The 27149-nt window shown below is 42.6% G+C and overlaps 1 protein-coding gene and 1 long non-coding RNA gene across 2 annotated transcripts in view; one reads left to right on the plus strand and one right to left on the minus strand.

Moving 5' to 3' along the window:
- Positions 1 to 27149, plus strand: part of LOC149979942 (uncharacterized) — a 391469-nt gene that overhangs the window by 237158 nt on the left and 127162 nt on the right. The gene's annotated exons all lie outside the window — the stretch shown is intronic.
- LOC110533380 (follistatin-related protein 4) overlaps positions 1 to 27149 on the minus strand; it is a 250493-nt gene that overhangs the window by 174605 nt on the left and 48739 nt on the right. The window lies entirely within an intron of this gene.

Genomic DNA, 27149 nt, shown 5'->3' on the forward strand with positions numbered 1-27149 from the left:
CAAGAAAGAAAGAAAGAAAGAAAGAAAGAAAGAAAGAAAGAAAGAAAGAAAGAAAGAAAGAAAGAAAGAAAGAAAGAGAAGAAAGAAAGTAGCAACTCATGGCAACTCGAGTCTCCTTTCACCTTGTCAAATAATTTGAGATTTCAATGATGTGTCTCTGATGCCTCTTTGAATGCTTCCTCCCTAGCTTCTAACAATATCAGTCAAACCTCTCATTTCAATGTATGTTGTCAGATCAGGATCAATGTTAGTGAAATTTAAATCTCCCGATTATGAGCCGTGTGGGAAGCATAGCTGTAGAAAAGTAATATCTCCCTATTTCTCCCTCTCTCTCTCTCTCTCTCTCTCTCTCTCTCTCTCTCTCTCTCTCTCTCTCTCTCACCATAATGCTGCAGATATTCATTGACAGCGTCCATAAAGCACAGTACTCGGGAGGAATGGGGTGGGGGTTGGTGGGGGGATAAAAACGATTCCAAATGTTTGTATTCCCCTGGCTGCTTCTTCTTCCCGGTTTCAGCGGGTCACACACCTGATATTAACGACACACCTGATATTAACGCCACTGCCAATGCTGGGTAAGCACACAGAGAAAACAAATATGATCAGAGCTCTAATTGATCACCCAGTAAAATAGGCCATTCTCAAGCACCACTGGAGCTAAACATGTCGCAACATTATTGAGCTGAATTACAGGCTGGTTTATAGATTAGATGTTAGGAATGCATACACCCATGTAGTCCCAAGTACCTAGACAATAGTGTGGTGAGGACATGCCATTAGTTCATTGTAGATTGGTATCGATTTAACTTGTAACTCATCCAAACTATACCATCTATTCATATTTTTGTTATGACATGACGATGTTGTATAGCTTAATTATAACAGTGGTCAGTGTAATGCATGACAAACTAACACAGGAATCCATTAGCTGACCTTAGTTGACCTTCTGCACATAAGTGCTCCATCATCTCCAATTGCTGTTGATTAGTACCAAAACCAGAGAAATCGACTGCACTCAGAAATCAAGGCTCCTTGGTCCCCTGTGACCTCCAAAAAATATCCATCTTAACTCCTGGAAAAGACACCACCCTAAAGTAAACTCGGTCTGGGTATGACAGATCAAAATGTGTGTAGTTTCAAAATATCATGCATATTTGTCCAAAGCCAGCAATAAGAAAGGTGGCAATCCTTCTCTCCCTCTCTCCCCCTCTCCCTCTTTCCCTCTCTCCCTCCCCCCCTCTCCCCCTCTCCCTCTCTCCATGTGAGATCTCCAGCTGCTGTCACAGCTATAAATATCACTTATTACGCTAACTGATTTTTCTCTGGGGGGAGAGCAGGGACTGAAAATACAGGCACATGTATGATTGCTTGCCAAGACAAATGGCATACATCAACTCTCACTGACATTCATATTCATCCACGATTTGCCTCCAACGATGCATAGCTATCGGCTTCGTCATGTGTGATGCTGTGTGCCTGGCCTGCCTCCCCTCTGATTCCACCTGCTCCTCGCTATGCTAATCAATGAGTGAGGGAGACGTGGGAGATATGGGGGGGAGAGAAAAATACCCTGGATTTCCAGATCTCCAGTTTCCTCTACGAACAAAGACTCGCTGCACATCCCCCAAACACACCCACCACCCCACACCCAACACACACCCCACACGGCAGTGCCACTAAACCCGTAATGGAAATCTCACAGCATCGAGTCGTGTAAACCCTACTGTAGATCCGGCCTCGGTCCCTACACAACGGGGGGGCGAGAATTGAACATTTTCTCTGCCTTTTTCTCCTCTGAACCCTTCTCCTCTGCTGCTCACCTCATAGAATATGCCTGGCGCTACTCTGTGGCTTTACGGCACCTCTCTATCTCTCCCATCCCTTAGCCAATTCATCTGGGGAAGACTAGGGTCATATGTGCTTCTCATGACAGATGTTGGTAGACACTTTTGTTGTTGTTGAAAGAAGCGTTCTGATGCCCCCCTTCCAACTTCATCCCTTTACTCACTTCCACCATAAAAGATGAAGAAAGTGTTTAGTTTTCAGCTGGAGTCTTCCCGTATCTTTGTGGAAGCACCAACCACTGTGCCTTAAACACACACAGAGAGAGAAACCTAAAACATGAGAGGAAAATGCTCATCTGGATTTCTGATTGAGACTGATGATTAAATAGTGACAATGTTCACATACTGGCAAAGATAGCTACAGAACACGCATGAGCATACAAATGCTTTTTAAGATAAACAATACATTTTCCTAGGCTTGCAGGCTGTAGCCTTGCCCAGAATATATTGAATTATAAGCCTCAGATGTCTCAATGCGTCCCGGTGAGATATGAATTCAAAAATACACTATTTATGCCATGGGAAAATTATACCGTCAAATCAAAGACTATGGTGCCCTGTTTATAAACGCACAACTATCATACATTCTGAATGAGGAGATATCTGTTGTACAACACAACACTGCCTGTCTTGCAGAAGGTGATTGAAATGAGAACAGCATGGAACAACAGTAAATACTCCGGCAGAACAGTCGCTTAGCCGCAGCTGAGTTGTTGTATTCTGAGCCACGCCTGAGTTGCTGTATTCTTAGCCACAGCTGAGTTGTTGTATTCTGAGCCACGCGTGAGTTGCTGTATTCTTAGCCACAGCTGAGTTGCTGCATTCTTAGCCACAGCTGAGTTGCTGTATTCTTAGCCACAGCTGAGTTGCTGTATTCTTAGCCACAGCTGAGTTGCTGTATTCTTAGCCACAGCTGAGTTGCTGTATTCTTAGCCACAGCTGAGTTGCTGTATTCTTAGCCACAGCTGAGTTGCTGTATTCTTAGCCATGGCTGAGTTGCTGTATTCTTAGCCACGGCTGAGTTGCTGTATTCTTAGCCACAGCTGAGTTGCTGTATTCTTAGCCACGGCTGAGTTGCTGTATTCTTAGCCACGGCTAAGTTGCTGTATTCTTAGCCACGGCTGAGTTGCTGTATTCTTAGCCACAGCTGAGTTGCTGTATTATTAGCCACAGCTAAGTTGCTGTATTCTTAGCCACGGCTGAGTTGCTGTATTCTTAGCCACGGCTGAGTTGCTGTATTCTTAGCCACAGCTGAGTTGCTGGATTCTTAGCCACGGCTGAGTTGCTGTATTCTTAGCCACAGCTGAGTTGTTCTGTATTCAGTATTTGGCTGAGCAGATATACTTAGTATAAACAAATTATGCTAATGATGTGCTAATGGCATGGTGCTGGATATTCTAGTTGACTACAAAGCAGCTCTATCCAGCACCCATCACACTTTCTAACTGAATTTCTGAATCTGGAGCCAAACCCTTAGAATGCTCAATGTGATATATTCACAGCCTTAAGTGCCATTGGGTTGAGACTAAGGTATACTAGTAAACTAGACTAAGGTATACTAGTAAACTAGATTAAGGTATACTAGAAAACTAGATTAAGTTATACTAGAAAACTAGACTAAGGTATACTAGAAAACTAGACTAAGGTATACTAGAAAACTAGACTAAGGTATACTAAACACTAAAAGTAATGACCACAATAGTAACAACAACGTAATTTTACAATTCTACTTTATCATAACCAATCCAAAAGTTATTATAGAAGATAAACAGTTGTGGTTTGCATTTATGGTCAATAACGATCACGGTTCAAATTATCACCACATTTTTCATCTCCTAAACTTTTTTATTTGTGGGAATGGCTTTCCATTCATCAATGTCATCCGACTGCACTGTCCTCAATACAAAGCGTAGGTTTCCTCCCAAATGGCACCCTGTTCCCTTTTTAGACCCAGCAAGTAGGCTCTGGCCAAGTAGTTCAGGCCAATGTAGTACACCATATAGGGAATAGAGTGCCATTTGGGTCAAAACCAATTTTCCACCTCTCAACCAATAAAACCAATTACTATACTGTTGCTCTCATTTTTTTCTGATGTACATACACCACAGAGTCTTATGAGGAGAACTGAAAAGTGGAACCTACAGTGCTTTCAAAAAGTATTCATACATTGCACATTTTGTTGTTACAGCCTGAATTCAAATGGATTAAACATGTTTTTTCTCTCATCTACACACAATACCCCATAACAACAAAGTGAAAACATGTTTTTTCTCTCATCTACACACAATACCCCATAACAACACAGTGAAAACATGTTTTTTCTCTCATCTACACACAATACCCCATAACAACACAGTGAAAACATGTTTTTTCTCTCATCTACACACAATACCCCATAACAACACAGTGAAAACATGTTTTTTCTCTCATCTACACACAATACCCCATAACAACACAGTGAAAACATGTTTTTTCTCTCATCTACACACAATACCCCATAACAACACAGTGAAAACATGTTTTTTCTCTCATCTACACACAATACCCCATAACAACAAAGTGAAAACATGTTTTTTCTCTCATCTACACACAATACCCCATAACAACACAGTGAAAACATGTTTTTTCTCTCATCTACACACAATACCCCATAACAACACAGTGAAAACATGTTTTTTCTCTCATCTACACACAATACCCCATAACAACACAGTGAAAACATGTTTTTTCTCTCATCTACACACAATACCCCATAACAACACAGTGAAAACATGTTTTCAGAAATGTTAGCAAATGTACTGAAAATGAAATAAAGAAATATCTAATTTACACCCCTGAGTCAATACTTTGTAGAAGCACCTTTGGTAACAATTACAGCTGTGAGTCTTTTTGCACACCTGGATTGTACAATATTTGTCAATTATTATTTAAAACATTCTTTAAGCTCTGTCAAGTTGATTGTTGGTCATTTTCAAGTCTTGCCATAGATTTTCAAGCCAATTCAAGTCAAAACTGTAACTAGGCAACTCAGGAACATTCAACTCAGGAACATGTTGTCTAGCTAAGCAACTTCAGTGTAAATTTGGTGTTGTTCTTTAGGTTATTGTCCTGCTGAAAGGTGAATTCATTACCCGATGTCTGTTGGAAAGCAGACTCAACCAGATTTTCCTCTAGAAATTTGCCTGTGCTTATTGCTGTATTCCGTTTATTTTTATCCTGAGAAAATCCCTAGTCCTTGCCGATGACAAGCATACCCATAACATGATGCGGCCACCAACATGCTTGAAAATATGAAGAGTGGTACTCAGTGATGTGTTGTGTTTTTTGGATTTGCCCCAAACACATTTTTTGCAGTATTACTTAAGTGCCTTGTTGCAAATAGGATGCATGTTGTGGAATATTGTTATTATGTACGGCACACGTGTCAAACTCATTCCACAGAGGACCCAGTGTCTGTGGGTTTTCACACCTCCCTTCATTGATGAATTAGGTCACTAAGTAGAAAGGAACTTCCCACACTTGGTTGTCTATGGCTTAATTGAAAGGAGAAAACAAAAACCGGAAGTCACTTGGCCCTCCACGGAATGAGTTTGACACCCCTGCTGTACAGGCTTCCATCTTTTCACTCTATGATTTAGGTTAGTACTGTGGAATAACCAATGTTGTCGATCCATCCTCAGTTCTCATATCACAACCATTAAACTAAGGAACTTTTTTAAATCACCATTGACATCATTGTTAAATCAATTAGAAGCTTTCTTCCTCTCTGGCAACTGAGTTAGGAAGGACACCTGTATCTTTGTAGTTACTGGGTGTATTGATACACCACACAAAGCCTATATAATGAACTTCAACATGCTCAAAGGGATATTCAGCGTCTGCTTTTTTTATTTTTACACATCTACCAATCGGTGCCCTTCTTTGCGAAGTAATGAAAAACCTCCCTGGTCTTTGTGCTTGAATCTGTGCTTGAAATTCACTACTCGATTGAGGGACCTTACATATAATTGTATGTGTGGGGTACAGAGACAGGGAAGACATAAAAAATATTGAGCATGGAATGAGTCCATGCAACTTATTATGCAATACGTTAAGCACATTTTTACTCCGGAACTTATTGACAAGACATTTCAGCTTTTCATTTTTTATACATTTACTACAAACAAAATTCCACTTTGACATTATGGGGTATTGTGACCAAAATCTCTATTTAATCAATTTTAAATTCAGGCTGTAAAACAACCAAAAAAGTAATGGGGTGTGAATACTTTCTGAAGGCACTGTACTTGCTGGAGGTGTGCTAAAGTTACCTTTGGGCACTAGCCTCAGCTCATTCATTTCCATACACTGGCAAAGTCACTAGAAACCTCAGAGAGATTCAGGGTGACTTTGGGGTTAACCTCTAAGTGAGGCTACTTTGCGCCTACCTAATCCAATAAAGATCAATATCTCTACCTTGGCACTGAAGTAGATGTGAGAGCTGGACCTGCAGAGCTGGGAAGCTGCAAACTGCTCTCAGCAGCTTGGGGTCTGGCTGGGCTGCATGGGGAGGGGGCCCCAAACAGGCAACAGCTATAGAGGACCGATGTTCATTGTTATTTTATAGGCTGATGTGCCAAATAGAAGCATTTACTATTTATGGTCATGATGTTGGTGGTCCAAGTAAATAATGTTTTATATGAATTGTGCATCCCAAATGGCACCATACTCCCTGTACCCTAAATACTTTAACTCTATGGGGTCTGGTCAAAGGTAGTGCAATATGGGTAATAGGGTGCCATTTGGGACGTATCCTATTCCATATCAACCTATAAATCAAATTGTATTAGTCACAAGCGCCGAATACCGAATACAATACACCTTACAGTGATAAGAATAAGAAATACATAAATAAGAAATACAAATACAAATACAAGTAACAAGTAATTAATGAGCAGCAGTAAAATAACAATAGCGGGACTGTATACAGGAGGGTACCAGAGTCAATGTGCGGTGGCACTGGTTTTTAAGGTAATATGTACATGTAGGTAGAGTTATTAAAGTGACTATGCATAGATGATAACAACAGAGAGTAGCAGTGGTGTAAAAGAGGGGGGGCAATGCAAATAGTCTGGGTAGCCATTTGATTAGATGATCAGGAGTCTTATGGCTTGGAGGGTAGAAGCTGTTCAGAAGCCTCTTGGACCTAGACTTGGCGCTCCGGTACCGCTTGCCGTGCGGTAGCAGAGAGAACAGTCTATGACTGGGGTGGCTGGAGTATTAGACCATTTTTAGGGCCTTCCTCTGACACCTCCTGGTTTAGAGGTCCTGGATGGCAGGGAGCTTGGCCCCAGTGATGTACTGGACTGTTCACACTACCCTCTGTAGTGCCTTGCGGTTGTAGGCCGAGCAGTTGCCATACCAGGCAGTGATGCAATCAGTCAGGATGCTCTTGATGGTGCAACTGTAGAACGCTTTTGAGGATCTGAGGACCCATGCCAAATCTTTTGAGTCTCCTGAGGGGGAATAGGTTTTGTTGTGCCCTCTTCACGACTGTCTTGGTGTGCTTGGACCATGTTAGTTTGTTGGTGATGTGGACACCAAGGAACTTGAAGCTCTCAACCTTATCCACTGCAGCCCCGTCGATGAGAATGGGGGCATGCTCCCTATAGACTGTCTCGTCATTGCTGGTGATCAGGCCTACCACTGTTGTGTCATCTGCAAAGTTAATGATGGTGTTGGAGTCGTGCCTGGCCATACAGCTGTGGGCCCCTCAGTGTTGAGGATCAGAGTGGCGGAAGTGTTGTTGCCTACCCTTACTACCTGGGGGTGGCCCTTCAGGAAGTCCAGGATCCAGTTGCAGAGGGAGATGTTTAGTCCCAGGGTCCTTAGCTTATTGATGAGCTTTGAGGGCGCTATGGTGTTGAACGCTGAGCTGTAGTCAATGAAAAACATTCTCACATAGGTGTTCCTTTTGTCCAGGTGGGAAAGGGCAGTGTGGAGTGCAATAGAGATGGCATCATCTGTGGAAATATTGGGGTGGTATGCAAATTAAGTGGGTATGGGGTTTCTGGGGTAATGGTGTTGATGTGAGCCATAACCAGCATTTCAAAGCACTTCATGGCTACAGACATGAAAGCTACGGATCGGTAGTCATTTAGGCAGGTGACCTTAGTGTTCTTGGGCACAGGCACTATGGGGTCTGCTTAAAACATCTTGGTATTATAGACTCGAACAGGATGAAAATGTCAGTGAAGACACTTGCAAGTTGGTCAGCGAATGCTCGCAGTACACGTCCTGGTAATCCATCTGGCCCTGCAGACTTGTGAATGTTGACCTGTCTAAAGGTCTTACTAACATCGGCTAAAAAGGTAGAAGTGACGTAATGAAAGAGTCCTAGAATAACCAGGGCTGCTGTGCCAGCTACCATGTTCATCCCATCAAGTTGCTATTTCAACATGGACCTATTCCTCAAGACAAGTTAAGGCAGGATGGGTTTGCCAGAATAAGTTGCTTCCCCTTTAATCCAAATATTGGAAGATGAAAAAAGCCATTAACTGCTCTTCCCCGCTACCTGCCATCTCTCTCTAGACAAATATTTAAAATATTAAAACTTTATTGAAAAATGTTGTGTTTGAATCATGTGTGATCTATCTGTCTGACAGCCCTGTATAACTCCATATTTCTCCATCCCATATTTCTCCATCCCTGGCTGACTAAATAATATTGAGATATGATATCAATTATAAATGAATGTAATTACACATTGAACATTATTCCCTCTAATAAGACAAAGTGATGGAATAGAGGCTTTTTATTACTATGCCAGCAGCATGTCCATCTTCGGCTATGCATTATATTGCGAAGAGTAAAATTACTATCAATTTAGGCTTGCGTTAATACATTGCTTCAAATCTTTCTCTCAGAGTAATTTTCATGTGTCGTCCTGCTGAGAGAGAGAGAGAGAGAGAGAGAGAGAGAGAGAGAGAGAGCGAGAGAGAGAGACAGCGAGAGAGAGACAGCGCGAGAGAGACAGCGCGAGAGAGAGAGAGAGAGAGAGAGAGAGAGAGAGAGACAGAGAGAGAGAGAGAGAGAGAGAGAGGGAGAGAGAGAGAGAGAGAGAGAGAGAGAGAGAGAGAGAGAGAGAAAGAGAGCGAGAGAGAGAGAGAGAGGGAGAGGGACTTTATTAACACATTTAACTTTCTGTCACACTGCATTACAGTGCCACTGGATGTCAGAGCAGCCTCACTACTCTCCAATAGAGGGAATTAGATACTGTAGAAAGCATTTACATGCATGACTTTACTCCTCCCATACTGCGAAATTCATACTTTGCAGTTTAAGAAAATGCTTTTGTTTTTTTCCTTAAACAAGATGAGGGTTTCTACAAGTCCTCTGGTAGTAAATGTGCACAAATAAATGTTATAATATATTATTTGTCACATGCTTCGTAAACAACAGGTGAAGACTAACAGTAAAACGCTTACTTAAAGAAAACAGAAATAGTGACACGAAGATTAAATACACAGTGAAAAATGAATAACAATAACAAATAAAAAATAACATGGCTATATACAGGGAGTCAATGTGCAGGGTTATGAAGTCATTGAGGTAGCTACAGTATGTACATATAAACTCAGCAAAAAAAAAAGTCCTCTCACTGTCAACTGTGTTTATTTTTTAGCAAACTTAACATGAGTAGATATTTGTATGAACATAACAAGATTCAACAACTGAGACAAACTGAACAAGTTCCACAGACATGTGACTAACAAAGGGGGGGGGGTCAAAATTAAAAGGAACAGTCAGTATCTAGTGGCCACCAGCTGCATTTTAAGTACTGCAGTGCATCTCCTCTTCATGGACTGCACCAGATTTGACAGTTCTTGCTGTGAGATGTTACCCCACTCTTCCATCAAGGCACCTGCAAGTTCCCAGACATTTCTGGGGGGAATGACCCTAGCCCTTACCCTCCGATCCAACAGGTCCCAGACGTGCTCAATGGGATTGAGATCCGGGCTCTTCTCTGGCCATGGCAGAACACTGACATTCCTGTCTTGCAGGAAATCATGCACAGAATGAACAGTATGGCTGGTGGCATTGCCATGCTGGAGGGTCATGTCAGGAAGAGCCTGCAGGAAGGGTACCAAATGAGAGAGGAGGATGCCTGCAATGACAACAAGCTTAGTCCGATGATGCTGTGACACACCGCCTCAGACCATGACGGACCCTCCACCTCCAAAACGATCCCGCTCCAGAGTACAGGCCTCATGTAATGCTCATTCCTTCGACGATAAACTGCAAATCCGACCATCACCCCCGGTGAGACAGAACCCCGACTCGTCAGTGAAGAGCACTTTTGCCAGTCCTGTCTGGTCTAGCGATGGTGGGTTTGTGCCCATAGGTGGATTTGTGCCCGTTGGGTGGGTTTGTGCCCGTTGTTGTCAGTGATGTCTGGTGAGGACCTGCCTTACAACAGCCCTACAAGTCAGCCTCTCTCAGCCTATTGTGGACAGTCTGAGCACTGATGGAGGGATTGTGCGTTCCTGGTGTAACTCGGGCAGTTGTTGTTGCCATCCTGTACCTGTCCCACAGGTGTGATGTTCAGATGTACCGATCCTGTTTAGGTGTTGTTACACGTAGTCTGCCACTGCGAGGACGATCAGCTGTCCGTCCTGTCTCCCTGTAGCGCTGCCTTTGGTGTCTCACAGTACGGACACTGCAGTCCTCATGCCTCCTTGCAGCATGTCTAAGCCACATTCATGCAGATGAGCAGGAACCCTGGGCATCTCTCTTTTAGTGTTTTTCAGAGTCAGTAGAAAGGCCTCTTTAGTGTCCTATGTTTTCATAACTGTGACCTTAATTGCCTACTGTCTGTAAGCTGTTAGTGTCTTAATGATCGTTCCACAGGAGCATGTTCAATAATTGTTTATGGTTCATTGAACCAGCATGAGAAACAGTGTTTAAACCCTTTACAATGAAGATCTGTGAAGTTATTTGGATTTGTATTAATTATATTTAAAAGACTGAAAAAGGGATGTTTCTTTTTTTTGTTGATGAGTTTAAGTAGGGGTAAAGTTTTTAGGTAACGGAATAGATAATAGACAGTAGCAGCAGCATATGTGGTGAGTGTATGTGTGTCTGTGTGCGTGTTTGGGTGTCAGTGTAAGTATGTGTGAGTGTGTTGTTACAGTCCAGTGTGTGTGTGTCAGTGCAAGAGAGTTAGTGCAAAAAAGGGTCAACACAAGAAGTCCGGGTAGCCATTTGATGAGCTATTTAGCAGTCTTGTTTAGCAGACTTAAGGCTTAGGGTAGAAGCTGTTCAGGGTCCTGTTGGTTCCAGACTTGGTGCACTGGTACCACTTGCTGTGAGGTAGCAGAGAGAACAGTCTATGGCTTGGGTGGCTGGAGTCTTTGAAAAAATGTTGGGCCTTCCTCTGACACCGCCTGGTATAGAGGTCCTGGATGGCAGGGAGCTTGGCCTCAATGATGTACTGGGCCGTATTCATCACCCTCTGTAGCACCTTGAAGCAGCTCTTGCCTTTAGCTCAGTGTGGATGTTACCCATAGCTTCAGGTAGGGTTATGCACACTATATGACCAAATGTGTGTGGACACCTGCTCATCGAACATCTCATTCCAAAATCATGGGCATTAATATGGAGTTGTTTCCCTCTTTGCTGCTGTAAAAGCCTCCACTATTCTGGGAAGGCTTTCCACTAGATGTTAGAACATTGCTGCTGGGACTTGCTTCCATTCAGCCACAAGAACATTAGTGAAGTTGGGCATTCCAAGTCGGCGTTCCAATTCATCCCAAAGATGTTAGATGGGGTTGAGGTCAGTGCTCTGTGCAGTCAAGTTCTTCCACACCGATCTCAACAAACTATTTCTGTATGGACTTCGCTTTGAGCACGGGAGCATTGTCATGTTGAAACAGGAAAAGGCCCTCCCCAAACTGTTGCCACAAAGTTGGAAGCACAGAATCGTCTAGACTGTCATTGTATGCTGTAGGTGAAAGATTTTCCTTCACTCGAACTAAAGGGCCTAGCCAGAACCATGAAAAACAGCCCACTGCGCCAAGTCCAATTGCGGCGAGCTTTACATCACTCCAGCCAACGCTTGGCATTTTGCATGGTGATCTTAGGCTTGTGTGCAGCTGCTCGGCCATGGAAACCCATTTCACAAGAACGAACAGTTATTGTGCTAACGTTGCTTCCAGAGGAAGTTTGGAACTTGGTAATGAGTGTTACAACCAAGGACAGATGATTTTTACGTGCTACGCACTTCAGCACTCGGCGGCCCCATTCTTTGAACTTGTGTGGTCTACCACTTCACGGCTGAGCTGTTGTTGCTCTTAGATGTTTCCACTTCACAATAACAGCACTTACAGTTGACCTGGGCAGCTCTAGCAGGGCAGAAATTTGACAAACTGACTTGTTGGAAAGGTGGCATCCTATGATGGCGCCACGTTGAAAGTCACTGAGCTCTTCAGTAAGGCCATTCTACTGCCAATATTTGTCTGTGAAGATTGCATGGCTGTGTGCTCGATTTATACACATGTCAGCAACGGGTGTATAATCAACTCAATTGAACTCATCGATGCACTTATTAATGAAGTCAGTGACTGATGTGGTAAACTCCTCAATGTTATTGGATGAATCCCGAAATCTATTCCAGTTTGGCTAGCTTAATATCCACTTCATCGGACCACTTCCGTATTGAGCGCATCACTGGTACTTCCTGTTTGATTTTTTTCGTGTAAGCGGGAAGATAGAGTTATGGTCTGATTGCCAAAGGGAGGGGATATCCTTGTCTCATCGCGTACTAGTGACTCCTGTGGCGGGCCGGGTGCAGTGCATGGTCACCAGGTGCACAGTGTTTCCTCTGGCACATTGGTGTGGTTGGATGCGTGCTGTGTTGGTTGGGTTGTGTTTTGGAGGACGCATGGCTTTCGACCTTTGCCTCTCCCGATCCCGTACAGGAGTTGTAGCAATGAGACAAGATAGTAACTACTAACAATTGGGGAGAAAAGGGTCAAATATTTTTTTAATAAAAAAAGAGAGAAACACCCCTCTTCCCTTCATCTTACGGTCTTTACGATGCATAGAAAAACCAGCGAGGTGTGTATTATCCATGTTCTCGTTCAGCCACAACTCTGACAAAAACAGGATATTACAGTTTTTCAGGTCCCGTTGATAGGATAGTCTCGAACTGAGCTTATCCAGTTTGTTTTCAAGCGACTGTACATTCACCAAATAGAATAGATGGCAATGGTGGTCTATTTGCTGGCCGACGTCGTCTCATCAGGATGCCACTTCGCCTTTCTCTTTCGCCACTGTTTCCTCAATCGATTAGGGCCTCGTCCGGAGTTAGCAGAACATCCAGATCTGCCGACTTGTTGAAGTAGAAATGTTTATACAAATCGAGGTTAGTGATCGCTGTTCTGATGATCAAAAGCTGTTTTCGGTCATAGGAAATGATGACAGAGACATTATATACAAAAAAAAGTTGAGATCAGCGAAAGAAAAACACAAAATAGCATCTTGCCACAAGCTTGTTTTAATTGTTTTGTCCCCTTGTAAAAAATAACAATCCTACACTTCAGTCATTCCCAGGTCACTGACATGCTCAGAACACGGCCAATGAACACGGAGGACAAAGGAATCAAGAAACACTAAAAAATGCAAGAGGCAGTGGTTGGTCACAGTGTTTTCTCTCTCTTTTACTCGACAGACCTGACTGCTAACATCCTCCCTGATACTGCTTTGCACACCTCAGGGACAACTTAAGAGACTCATGTATTTTTCATCAACTAAACCCCCCTCTCCAAACAGAGAGAGCACAGGATAACGACATGGCCAACAATTATACATCCCACACAGACCGGTGGAGGAGGAGAAGACTGCAAGAGAGCTAACTCCAGAGTTAAAATATTCACAGACAGCATTATTAATATTTAATATTCTACTAAATCTGCTTTATTGTTACCAAGCTAAGCAGTATATAAATCAAGTTCTCTCAGCAGCCGAAAAGGAAAAGAGGGAGGGATGGAGAAGGCAGAGAGGTGTGTGCGTGCAGATATGTGTGAGAGAGAGAAAGAGAAAGAGAGAGAGGAAAAGAGAGAGAGTCTGCTTCCATACTATTATGAATGCATATGCTGTGATCAATGTCATGTTGGTAAATTGCCATTGGACGGAGGCCCTACCAGGTGCACTCAGAATGATAAATCCTAAGTAATGAGCGCCGATCTCAGATCTGTGGAAGAAAATTACTCGTCTTTAACTGGCACACAGAGAGAGAGAAAGAGAAAGAAAAAGAGAACAATGAGGAGGAGAAAGAGGGAGAGAAAGAGATGAGAATAGAAAGACAGAGAGATGAGGAGAAAGAGAGACAGAGAGATGAGGAGAAAGAGAGAGAGATTAGAGAGAGAGAGAGAGAGAGAGAGAGATGAGGAGAAAGAGAGATGAAGAGGAGAAAGAGAGAGAGAGAGAGATGAGGAGAAAGAGAGAGATAAGGAAAAAGAGAGAGATGGAGAGAGAGAGAGAGAGAGAGAGAGAGATGAGGAGAAAGAGAGACAGAGAGATGAGGAGAAAGAGAGAGAGAGAGAGAGAGAGAGAGAGAGAGAGAGAGAGAGAGAGAGAGAGAGAGAGAGAGAGAGAGAGAGAGAAAGAGGGAGCGAGAGCAAAAGAGAGAGAAAGGGAGAGAGACTTCTCCACAGCTCAGCACTACCCACTCCACATACCTCACACAGAATGACTGGGAAGGTACTGTTTAACTAACTATAAGACAATTACTGAAATGACAGTGATGATTACAAACAGGCATAGCTGTAATGGAAGTCATGGTAGTGATTATGAAATAAAACATTGTATATGTAAAAGTGTTCTCGAAAGCAATAAAAGTGCAATATTACCAAAAAAATTGGATGTAAATCATGTGTGACTGCGCCATCTTGGTTGCCAGATTGACCTCTGTGCAGCTTAACAATGCAGTGATTTACTACACAGTATAATAGGGCTGTAGAATACATTTCAGGTGATTCGTGATTCGTTTTCTTTGTGGCATATGTTCTTACAGATAAGATAAATGTCTTTAGCTTATTGCAATTACCACTTACAGTACGACAGTTGATTTCAAAGTCAACATATCTGTGGCATGTAACTGCCAGTACTAGATCTGTTATCACACTATAGTTATCCTATGCATACATGTATGCAGAGATTTCATTTAGCATTTCCCTTGCAGATGCCCTTACCCAGTGACACGCCTAATTCATTCTCTGGCCCATTTCTGTGGACAGTCTTCTTAACTGCCGCTATTGAGGTGAGGAGCCTTACTCTGGGGTCCTACAACGATCCTACACCAGGGATCCTTCCTGCCCACTTCTGCACATGCTATTTGCACAAATTGCTCCATTTGTGTTTGAATATGAAATACATTTGCTAAAAGCAATAAAGGCTCTCCCCTGAGAGGGTTGAGATGTGAGTGATATTGCTTCTTTACAGCATTATTAGCTGTAAGGGTAAGAAGGCTATAATGCATGTAATTGTGTGAAAAACGGAAATCTTGATTACTTCTGTACATCTTAAAACCCCCTAGGGCAGCCTTTCCCAAACTCCAAGGGAGGCACGTTATGTTTTCAGTTTTTTGTCCTAACACTACACAGCTTATTCAAATTATCAAAGCTTGATGATTAGTTGATTATTTGAATCAGTTGTGTAGTGCTAGGGCATAAAATCAAACGTGCAGACCTTCTGTTCCGAGGACCGAGTTTGGGAAACCCTGTCTAAGCCTGGAGGGGGTCTATGCCTGGAGGGGGTCTATGCCTGGAGGGGGTCTAAGCCTGGAGGGGGTCTAAGCCTGGAAGGGGTCTAAGCCTGGAGGGGGTCTAAGCCTGGAGGGGGTCTAAGCCTGGAGGGGGTCTAAGCCTGGAGGGGGTTCTACTAAGTTGACATATGGAATTGTTTTAAGATGGTCATACTAAGGATCATTTAGCTACTTGATATATAATTTTCTGACCCCTTTAGGTATCCAAAACATATACAGTACCAGTCAAAAGTTTGGACACACCTACTCATTCAAGGGTTTTTCTTTAATTTTACCTCTCAGCTAATGGGGATGCTAATAAAATACCAAACAGACATATTATTTTATGTCTACGGTTTAATGGTATAAGAGTGATAGGTAGGGAGAGGTAGGGAGGTGGGGAGAGGGAGTTTGGTGAGACGGGTAGAGAACCTCAGGGGAACTATTTGAAAGCAGCCCAGCACGGTGTGGCTTACTGTATCATACAGAGATATTTCTTCATCATCCATGTCATTAGGATCCCTCTTCTGAGAAGAGATGGCAGCCCAGGGGGAATTTATGTCCTCAAAATAATTGTTTAAAGTGCAAATGAACCACACAAAAAAAACTGTACGAAACTCAATGTTTAAAGTTAATCACAAGACTGAATCAAATTTGAAAAGACAGCATATTGTAGGAGACTTAGAAGACAAAAGCATTAATTTCTAGCATGGCTATGTAGCAAGCGTGTTGCCACAGTGAGGACTAAGCATGGTAATCACCAGCCCAAAAACAAAGCTGTGTGGGTGGAAGGGAGAGTTTGACACTGATTGTGTTGACTGGTATTCTCTCACTTATAGCCACTAACACCTCCGATTGACCAAGACAATACTTGCTTGCTTTTTCCTGCCTAATTTTGGTTACAAGCACTATTTTATTTGTTTATGCAAAAGGATACACGTTGAGCATGTTCTCTCCCTTTACCTGAGAGTAGGAGAACATTATTTCACCAACAACACCCACAGAAGACTTCTGAGAGGGAGAGAGAGAGAGAGAGAAAATCTGCAGTGAGTCATCCATAAATCACCTGGACCAGAAGGGTTGGGTAGGTAACTTTCTAAATGTAATCTGTTACCTGTCCAAAATTGTAACATCACTTTTGGATTACCCAAACTCAGTAACGTAATCTTATTACTTTTAGGTTACTTTCTCTTAAAGGTCCCCCCAGAGGGCAATGCTGCCCCTATTTCAAAGTAATTCCTGTGCTATTGCAGAAATGTTCCTTTAGTCTCCACCTCCGAAGAATGACGCAGGCTGCTAATACATGTTCACGAATTGGGGATGGGAACATTGTGGGTGACTTTCATGTTGAGAGGAGAAATAACAAGTAGGGCACTGACAGCTGTCAATGTAGCTAGCTAGCATGCTAACCTTATCTAGCTAACTAATGTTATCTGTTGTTGCTACACCTTATTCAAAAGATTTGCCAGCAATTATACGGCTGGTTCTGGATTTTTCATAAGCATGTTGTGAAAACAGCCACATATGGATAGGGGAAACCAGTATCTTGGGCGGCAGGTAGCTTAGTGGTTAGCGCGTTGGACTTGTAAACGAAAGGTTGCAAGATTGAATCCCTGAGCTGACAAGGTAAAAATCTGTCGTTCTGCCCCTGAACAAGGCAATTAACCCACTGTTCCTAGGCTGTCATTAAAAATAAGAATTTGTTCTTAACTGACTTGTCTAGTTAAATAAAGGTAAAAAAAGATTTGACTTTGTATATATTGGGCTCCTGAGTGGCACAGCGGTCTAACGCACTGAGTGCTAGAGGTGTCACACCAGACACCCTGATTCAAATCCAGGCTGTATTACAACTGGCCGTGATTGGGAGTCCCATAGGGCGGTGCACAATTGGCCCAGCGTCATCTAGGTTTGGCCAGTGTAGGCTATCATTGTAAGTCAAATAATTTGTTCTTAACTAACTTGCCTAGTTAAATAAAGGTTCAATTTAAAAATATATATCTCAGAAGTTTTGACATCTTCCATAAATTGCGTCCGCAAATCCGCCATGGAAATAGAAAGAATAAGATTAAGCTCGGGTAATCAAATCAAATCAAATTTTATTGGTCACATATATTTAATAGATGTTATTGCAGGTGCAGCGAAATGGTTGTGTTCATCGCTCCAACCGTGCAGTAGTATCTAACAATTCACAACAATACACACAAATCTCAAAGTAAAATAATGGAATTAAGAAATATATAATATTAGAATGAGTAATGTCGGAGTGGCATTGAGTAGAATACAGTAGAATAGTATATACATATGAAATTAGTAAAACAGTATGTCAACATTATTAAAGTGACTAGAGATTCCATGTCTATGTATATAGGGCAGCGGCCTCTAAGGTGCAGGATTGAGTAACCGGGTGGATAGCATGGTTCTCACAGCTAGGGGAAGTGAAAGGAGGCTACAATGACTTTGCTCATGATGTATGCCGCAATTGATATGCAACAATACCCTGAGCGCATCGGACACAAAACGAAAACTCCAATACTTGATGTAACAACAGCACAAAATAGATGAACAAGTTTGTGGAATCTTCTTTCGCGGGTGCCTTTTCATTATAGGAGACACTTGTGATTTCTAGCTGCACCAATCAAAGCAATGGAGTGTGGTCAAAACCATTCATCTTGAGGTGATGTGTGGATCGGGGTTCCAAAATGCAATCATATCACAGCGAAAATCTGTAGCCAGAGATGGAAGAGAATCACCCCACTCACTGTTTTTTTCTGGTTCAAGGAAAGTCAATGAACTAAGTAGACCAGACCCAGCTGCTATTGCATTGGTGTCTATGGGAGACCCAACCCGTTAAGTAGACTGGAACTAACCATTATTATCAATGGTAAACGGCCTAGTGAGTGATCTTAATTTATCCACCATCTTTGGTGTGGCCAAAGTTTATTGCTCAGCTCAGTCGCAACACAAACTTTGTAGGTGTTTCTGATTAATAAACAATGCCATGCTGGTGGGTTTTACCATTCAAATAAAAGCCATGCTGGTGGGTTTTACCATTCCAGCCCTGAAACGTAGGCTAAAAATAATCATTTCATAGGAAAAGACACGTCATTGGCATGAATTTGCACGAAGCGGGCAGTGCGGTTTTGTCACCTCAAGCCCAAATATATCATATTCGTAGTAAAATGATGACTTATTGACTTACATAGTTGTGCAACATTATGGGTAAGCTCTAAGCATGGTCTTTCAGATCGAAAAAGTGTATTTCTACTGGTGTGGGCATGTAGGCAGATAAGTAGCTGGTACAGCCACAAAGTCATAAAATCTGATTCTAAACCAAACCTAACCCCAACTACACTGCTAACCCTAATGCCTAAACCTAACCTTCAATTAAGACCTTCAATTAAGAACAGGGAACTTGTCTGTTGGCCCAGCATTAAAGATCAAAATTGGTTAAAGAAAATTGTGATAAATAAAAAAAAGTATACCAGTTTCATTTAACGACCAACATATGTACAGCTGTGCCATATAGATTGCAAAATAGTTGGGAAGAGATTTGATGTATCGATTCCATAGCACATGGTTCATGAACTGATACACAAAATGACACCGGATTCAAAATGTAGTTTTTCGATTTAAATGATTATACAAAAGTCTTGCAACCAATATAATGTTATATGAATGGGGGATACAACCATCCCAGCTCTGCAGATTTTGCTGTAAAGAGACAGAATCATTAGATAATTTATTTTGGTACTGTGCATTTGTATCTTGTTTTTGGTCGCAGGTTCAGGAGGAATGGCTGAAGCATTGCAACATTTACCTGTAGCTAAGTCTGCAAATAGCACTGTTGGATGATTTTGAAGTCCTAGTCAATCGATCAATAGTATAATAATACTCTTAGCAAACATGTTTATCTTTAATTTACAATCTGTAGAAACTATGAGAACAGAAGGTTCATAACTTTTGTGAATCAGCACAATTGAAAAAGATATGGCAAATAAAAATCTAAACTGGATGGTGTTCAGAGATAGATGTGAGGGGTTGAGGGTAGCTGAAGGATGGGACTGGATGGTGTTCAGAGATAGATGTGAGGGGTTGAGGGTAGCTGAAGGATGGGACTGGATGGTGTTCAGAGACAGATGTGAGGGGTTGATGGTAGCTGAAGGCTGGGACTGGATGGTGTTCAGAGATAGATGTGAGGGGTTGAGGGTAGCTGAAGGATGGGACTGGATGGTGTTCAGAGATAGATGTGAGGGGTTGAGGGTAGCTGAAGGCTGGGACTGGATGGTGTTCAGAGATAGATGTGAGGGGTTGAGGGTAGCTGAAGGATGGGACTGGATGGTGTTCAGAGATAGATGTGAGGGGTTGAGGGTAGCTGAAGGATGGGACTGGATGGTGTTCAGAGATAGATGTGAGGGGTTGAGGGTAGCTGAAGGATGGGACTGGATGGTGTTCAGAGATAGATGTGAGGGGTTGAGGGTAGCTGAAGGCTGGGACTGGATGGTGTTCAGAGATAGATGTGAGGGGTTGAGGGTAGCTGAAAGATGGGACTAAACAATTTAAGGATAACCAATGTAAAATATACTGTGTCCATAAAATGTATATAGTATGTATAAGCTGGAAGAAGAAGCCTAAATGTCGTTGTACATTAGTTTACTCCAAATAGGGGAGAGGTGGTAGAGTTGAAGTTAAGGGAAAATAATAACAGGGGAAAAATGTGTGTGTGTGTGTATATAAAAACAAAATATGAAATGATGCAGACAATTACATTGATGGAAGTCACCGCTTATCTACAATATTAAAGCTGATCCATACACATAGATTTTTACAATAGCCAATTTTGACTTTGCAGCTGGCCAATCTTGCGGAAATCGCTCAGTTGTGCCTCTACGACAAGACTCATCCCAAAAAACTCAAACCTGCTCAAGAGGCATTGAAGAAGACAACAATTACTATTACCAATAAAACAACTTCTATTGGAAAATAAATCAATGTTAGAGTTTACAGAGCTGGCCGAAAATGGATATTGCATTTTACTTTATGGGTTGGTTATGTAAGCTTGTTCTAACCCATTGCTTTCTACTGCAGGTAATATGATATGATTAGACTATATCTTTACTTACAAAAAATAGAGGCTGTCAGATTTACGGTCATTCCAATTCATGTAATGATACCCCTAGATCTTCAAGAATAGGACTTGGATAGGACCACATTGTTTTACTTGAGCAAACCCCAAAACTAAAGACTAATTAGCCTAATCTGTTTTTGATTTTGTTATCATGGAGGATTGTTTGGGCTCATTGATTTCAGTTGTAAAATAAATGCTGCTCTCAGAATGGCATGCTTTGAGCACTACCGAAACTTGTTTTTGAAAGTATGGAGCACAATACCATGGGGGAGTTTAGAAGGGAGGAACTCAAACTTTTATTCCATAGGCTGGGATCCGCACAATGCAGCTGTTACAAGATCATTTTTCACTGGCTGTCCACTGGTTCTGGTGCAAAACGTTCCTTAAACGGCAGCAAACAGGGTGGGTCCTACCTGAATTTGTCCAATAGAAACGCTCTTTTTGCTCTGTTTGCTTCTGTTTGGTTCTTAAACGGTAAACAGCTTCCGTAATGAATACACCAATGCTCACAAAAATAATGATTGATAGGCAGCTTAAACGTCTTCAGATCAACCATAATTGGGTTAAAATACACATACATTTGTGAACAGCCATCCACAACAACCACAATCTGTAAGGCTCAAATAAATGAGAGAGCAGCAGTGTGATTCACATCAATGTGCTATGTAGCCTAGATATCAATAATAAAGTGATATCAGTATTGCCTGTAGACTAAGTGTTTATTCAAGTTGGATAATCTTTGGATGCTGACAGCATAGCTTGGACTGTAGCATACAAAAGCCTATTCCTGCATTTGGTGTGTCATGATAGTGGTCTCTGATTTGTGGTTAGATGGGAGGGTATGCGGACACGCCTCGTGCCCAAAATGTATGACGTTGTCACGCAGAAAGAGTGTATACGAACAGATTGGGTTCTGTCAGTTATCCCAATGAGCCTTCCCCAGCTTGCTAGTTTGTTTGTCGCTAAAAACTTCAGTAAGACTTTAAAAAAAAAAATTTTTACCTTTATTTAACTAGGCAAGTCAGTTAAAGAACAAATTCTTATTTACAATGACGGCCTAGGAACAGTGGATTAACTGCCTTGTTCAGGGGCAGAACGATAGAGTTTTACCTTGTCAGCTCAGGGATTCAATCCATCAACCTTTCGTTTACTGGACCAACACTCTAATCACTAGGCTTCCTGTTCCTAGGCTGTCATTGACAATAAGAATTTGTTCTTAACTTACTTGCCTATTTAAATAAAAGTAAAATAAATAAAAATATTTGTTGTATTGGTCACAATCTGGATGTCACCATGACATGCCAATAAATTAATGTAACGACAAGCCGGTGTGAATGACCAGTGCAACGGTGTTGTATCAAGGTGCTTCCAGTTCCAACTGTTGCTTCCCAATGGGAAGCAGTTGCTTCACTGGGCAGCTGTATCCACAGGATGTTGGTGGCATCTTAATTGGGGAGTACGGACTTGTGGTAATGGCTGGAGCGGAATCAGTGGAATGTTATGAAATACATCAAAAACATGGTTTCCAGGTATTATATGCTATTCCATTTGCTCTGTTCTGGCCATTTTTAAATTTTTTATTTTACCTTTATTTAACCAGGTAGGCTAGTTGAGAACAAGTTCTCATTTACAACTGCGACCTGGCCAATATAAAGCAAAGCAGTTCGACACATACAATGGCACAGAGTTACACATGGAATAAACAAACATACAGTCAATAATACAGTAGAAAAAGTATATATACAGTGTGTGCAAATGAGGTAGGATAAGGGAGGTAAGGCAATAAATAGGCCATGGTGGCGAAGTAATTCCAATATAGCAATTAAACACTGGAATGGTAGATGTGCAGAAGATGAATGTGCAAGTAGAGATACTGGGGTGCAAAGGAGCAAGATTAATAATTAAATACAGTATGGGGATGAGGTAGTTGGATGGGCTATTTACAGATGGGCTATGTACAGGTGCAGTGATCTGTGATCTGCTCTGACAGCTGGTGCTTAAATCTATTAAGGGAGATATGAGTCTCCAGCTTCAGTGATTTTTTTGCAGTTCGTTACAGTCATTGGCAGCAGAGAACTGGAAGGAAAGGCGGCCAAAGGAAGAATTGGCTTTGGGGGTGACCAGTGAGATATACCTGCTGGAGCGTGTGCTATGCGTGTGTGCTGTTATGGTGACCAGTGAGCTGAGATAAGGCGGTGCTTTACCTAGCAGAGACTTGTAAATGACCTGGAGCCAGTGGGTTTGGTGGCGAGTATGATGCGAGGGCCAGCCAACGAGAGTGTACAGGTCGCAGTGGTGGGTAGTATATTGGGCTTTGGTGACAAAATGGATGGCACTGTGATAGACTGCATCCAATATGTTGAGTAGAGTGTTGGAGGCTATTTTGCAAATTACATCGCCAAAGTCAAGGATTGGTAGGATGGTCAGTTTTACGAGGGTATGTTTGGCAGCATGAGTGAAGGATTCTTTGTTGCGAAATAGGAAGCCGATTCTAGATTTCATTTTGGATTGGAGATGCTTAATGTGAGTCTAGAAGGACTCAGAACCATCCAGGGTAGTGAATTGGGCAGGTGCGGGCAGCGATCGTTTGAAGAGCATGCATTTAGTTTTACAGTTGGAGGCAATGGAAGGAGAGTTGTATGGCATTGAAGCTCGTCTAGAGGTTAGTTAACACAGTGTGCAAAGAAGGGCCAGATGTATACAGAATGGTGTAGTCTGCTTAGAGGTGGATCAGAGAATCATCAGCAGCAAGAGCAACATCATTGATGTATACAGAGAAGAGTCGGCCCGAGAATTGAACCCTGTGGCACCCCCATAGAGACTGCCAGAGGTCCGGACAACAGGCCCTCCAATTTGACCCACTGAACTCTATCAGAGAAGTAGTTGGTGAATCAGGCGAGTTAATCATTTGAGAAACCAAGGCTGAGGCCTCCCGGGTGGCGCAGTGGTCACAGTGCCATCCATTCTGTGCCACCAGAGACTTTGGGTTCGTGCCCAGGCTCTGTCATAGCCGGCCGCGACCGGGAGGTCTGTGGGGCAACGCACAATTGGCATATCGTCGTCCGGGTTAGGCAGGGATTGGCCTGTAGTGATATCCTTGTCTCATCACGCACCAGCGACTCTTGTGGCGGGCGCAGTGCACGCTAACCAAGGTTGCCAGGTGCACGGTGTTTCCTCCGACACATTGGTGCGGCTGGCTTCCGGGTTGGATGCGCGCTGTGTTAAGAAGCAGTGCGGCTTGGTTGGGTTGTCTATCGGAGGACGCATGACTTTCAACCTTCGCCTCTCCCGAGCCCGTACGGGAGTTGTAGCGATGGGACAAGATAGTAGCTACTAACAATTGGATACCATGAAATTGGGGAGAAAAAAAGGGGTACAATTTAAATAATAAAAAAAACATATATATATATATATATATATATATATATATATTAAAAAAAGAGAAACCAAGGCTGTTGAATCTGCCGATAAGAATGTGGTGATTGACAAAGTCGAAAGCCTTGGCCAGGTCGATGAATACGGCTGCACAGTAATGTCTCTTATCGATGGCGGTTATGATGTCGTTTAGGACCTTGAGCGTGGCTGAGGTGCACCCATGACCAGCTCTGAAACCAGATTGCATAGCGGAGAAGGTACGGTGGGCTTCGAAATGGTCCATAATCTGTTTGTTAACTTGGCTTCGAAGACCTTACAAAGGCAGGGTAGGATAGATTTTGGTAGCAGTTTGGGTCTTGAGTGTCTCCCCTTTAAAGAGGGGGATGACCGCGGCAGCGTTCCAATCTTTGGGAATCTCAGACGATACGAAAGAGAGGTTGAACAGGCTAGTAATAGGGGTTGCAACATTTTCGGCAGATCATTTTAGAAAGAGGGTCCAGATTGTCTAGCCCGGCTGATTTGTAGGGGTCCAGATTTTGCAGCTCTTTCAGAACATCAGCTATCTAGATTTGGGTGATGGAGAAATGGGGAGGCTTGGGCGAGTTGCTGTGGGGGTTGCACGGCTGTTGATAGGGGTAGCCAGGTGGAAAGCATGGCCAGCTGTAGAAAAATGCTCATTGAAATTCTCAATTATTTCTCCCTTAGTCAAAAATCCTATTTGATTTTGTTACATATCCTATAGGATCTTATCTTTTTTTAAATTTATTTTAACTTTATTTAACTAGGCAAGCTAGCTGTGAAACCTACTGAGACTGTCCACCAGGTTGTTTGCATTTGTGTCAAAAACACATTGGTTGGGGACTGTACGTACATTCCCCAACCAGAAGCCATGGATTACAGTCAACATCCGCACTGAGCTAAAGGTTAGAGCTGCCGCTTTCAAGGAGCGGGACTCTAACCCCGAAGCTTATAAGAAATCCCGCTATGCCCTTCGACGAACCATCAAACAGGCAAAGTGTCAGTACAGGACTAAGATAAATCGTACTACACCGGCTCCAATGCTTGTTGGATGTGGTAGGGGTTGCAAACTATTACAGACTACAAAGGGATGCACAGCCAAGAGTGACACGAGCCTACCAGACAAGCTAAATTACTCCTATTCTCGCTTCGAGACAAGTAACACTGAAACATCGGACAACTGTGTGAAAACGTTCTCCGCAGTCGATGTGAGTAAGACCTTTATAAAGGTCAACATTCACAAGGCCGCAGGGCCAGATGGATTACCAGGACATGTACTCCAAGCATGCACTGACCAACTGGCAAGTGTCGTCACTGACAGTTTCTACCTGTCCCTGTCTGAGTCTGTAATAACAACATGTTTCAAGCAGACCACATAGTCCCTGTGCCCAAGAGCACTAAGGTAACCTGCCTAAATGACTACCAACCCTTGGCACTCACGTCTGTAGCCATGAAGGAGAACCAGGCACGGCCCCATTCTCATCGACAGGGCTGCAGTGGAACAGATTGAGAGCTTCAAGTTCCTTGGCGCCCACATCCCCAACAAACTAACATGGTCCAAGCACACCAAGACATCTGTGAAGAGATCACGACAAAACCTATTCCCCCTCAGGAGACTGAAAAGATTTGGCATGTGTCCTCAGATCCTCAAACGGTTCTACAACTGCACTGTCGAGAGCATCCTGACGGGTTGTATCACTGCCTGGTATGGCACTGCTCGGCCTTTGATCGCAAGGCACTACAGAGGGTAGTGTGTACGACCCAGTACATCCCTGGGGCAAAGATTCCTGCCATCCAGGACCTCTATACCAGGCAGTGTCAAAGGAAGGCCCTAAAAATTGTCAAAGGCTCCAGCCACCCTAGTCATAGACAGTTCTCTCTTCTACCACACGGCAAGCGGTACCGGAGCGCCAAGTTTAGGTCCAAGAAGCTTCTAAACAGCTTCTACCCCCAAGCAATAAGACTTCTGAACAGCTAATCAAATGGCTACCCAGACTATTTGCATTGGCCCCCTGCCCCTCTTTTATGCTGCTGCAACTCCCTGTTGTCTATGCTTTAATAACTCTACCTACATGTACACATTACCTCAATTACCTCTACTAACCGGGGCCTCCGCACATTGACTTTGAATCGGTATCCCCTGTATATAGCCTGGCTATTGTTATTTTACTGCTGCTCTTTAATTATTATTTTTTAATTTTTTATTTTTTTTTGTATTTCTCTTGACTGCATTTTTGGTCAAGGGCTTGTAAGTAAGCATTTCACTGTAAGGTGAATACCTGTTGTATTCTGCATGTGACAAATACAATTTGATTTGTTTGTGAGAATCTCATCTTTCCATAGCGAGGTCATAATAAATTGTAGGCCACACTGTTCCAGCACTACAGACGTTTTCGTGAGAAGACCGAATTTCGGGATGTTTCATGGTCAGAAATAACACCGTTGTATATCAGCACATTCAACTGCAGATGCGGAAGGCCAACATAGGCGGATGCGGTGGATTGATTCCCAGACCGGGCAAAAAACATATATTCTATCTCTAGTTTAAACTGACAGATTTTGATGGGGATTTTTTATTATGATACTTAGATTGGCGCACGGGTGTTGACGCAAGACTCTTAAGGATTTTTAATGACACAGGTCATTATATATATATATATTACATACCGTACCAGTCAAAAGTTTGGACACACCTACTTATTCAAGGGATGTACAAAAATTGTGAAAAACTAGGAAATAACACATATGGAATCATGGAATATCCAAAAAATTGGAAAAGGAAAAAGCAGCCAACAAGTACTCAGCATATGTGGGAACTCCTTCAAGACTGGAAAACCATTCCAGGTGAAGCTGGTTGAGAGGATGCCAAGAGTGTGAAAAGCTGTCATCAAGGCAAAGGGTGGCTACTTATAAGAATCTCAGATATAAAATATATTGGTTACCACATGATGGTTACTGATGGTTACTTTTTGGTTACTACATGATTCCATGTGTTCTTTCATAG

This window comes from Oncorhynchus mykiss, chromosome 10 (genome assembly GCF_057628025.1).
Source record: "Oncorhynchus mykiss isolate SJ-2025 chromosome 10, ASM5762802v1, whole genome shotgun sequence".
Classification (NCBI taxonomy): domain Eukaryota; kingdom Metazoa; phylum Chordata; class Actinopteri; order Salmoniformes; family Salmonidae; genus Oncorhynchus; species Oncorhynchus mykiss.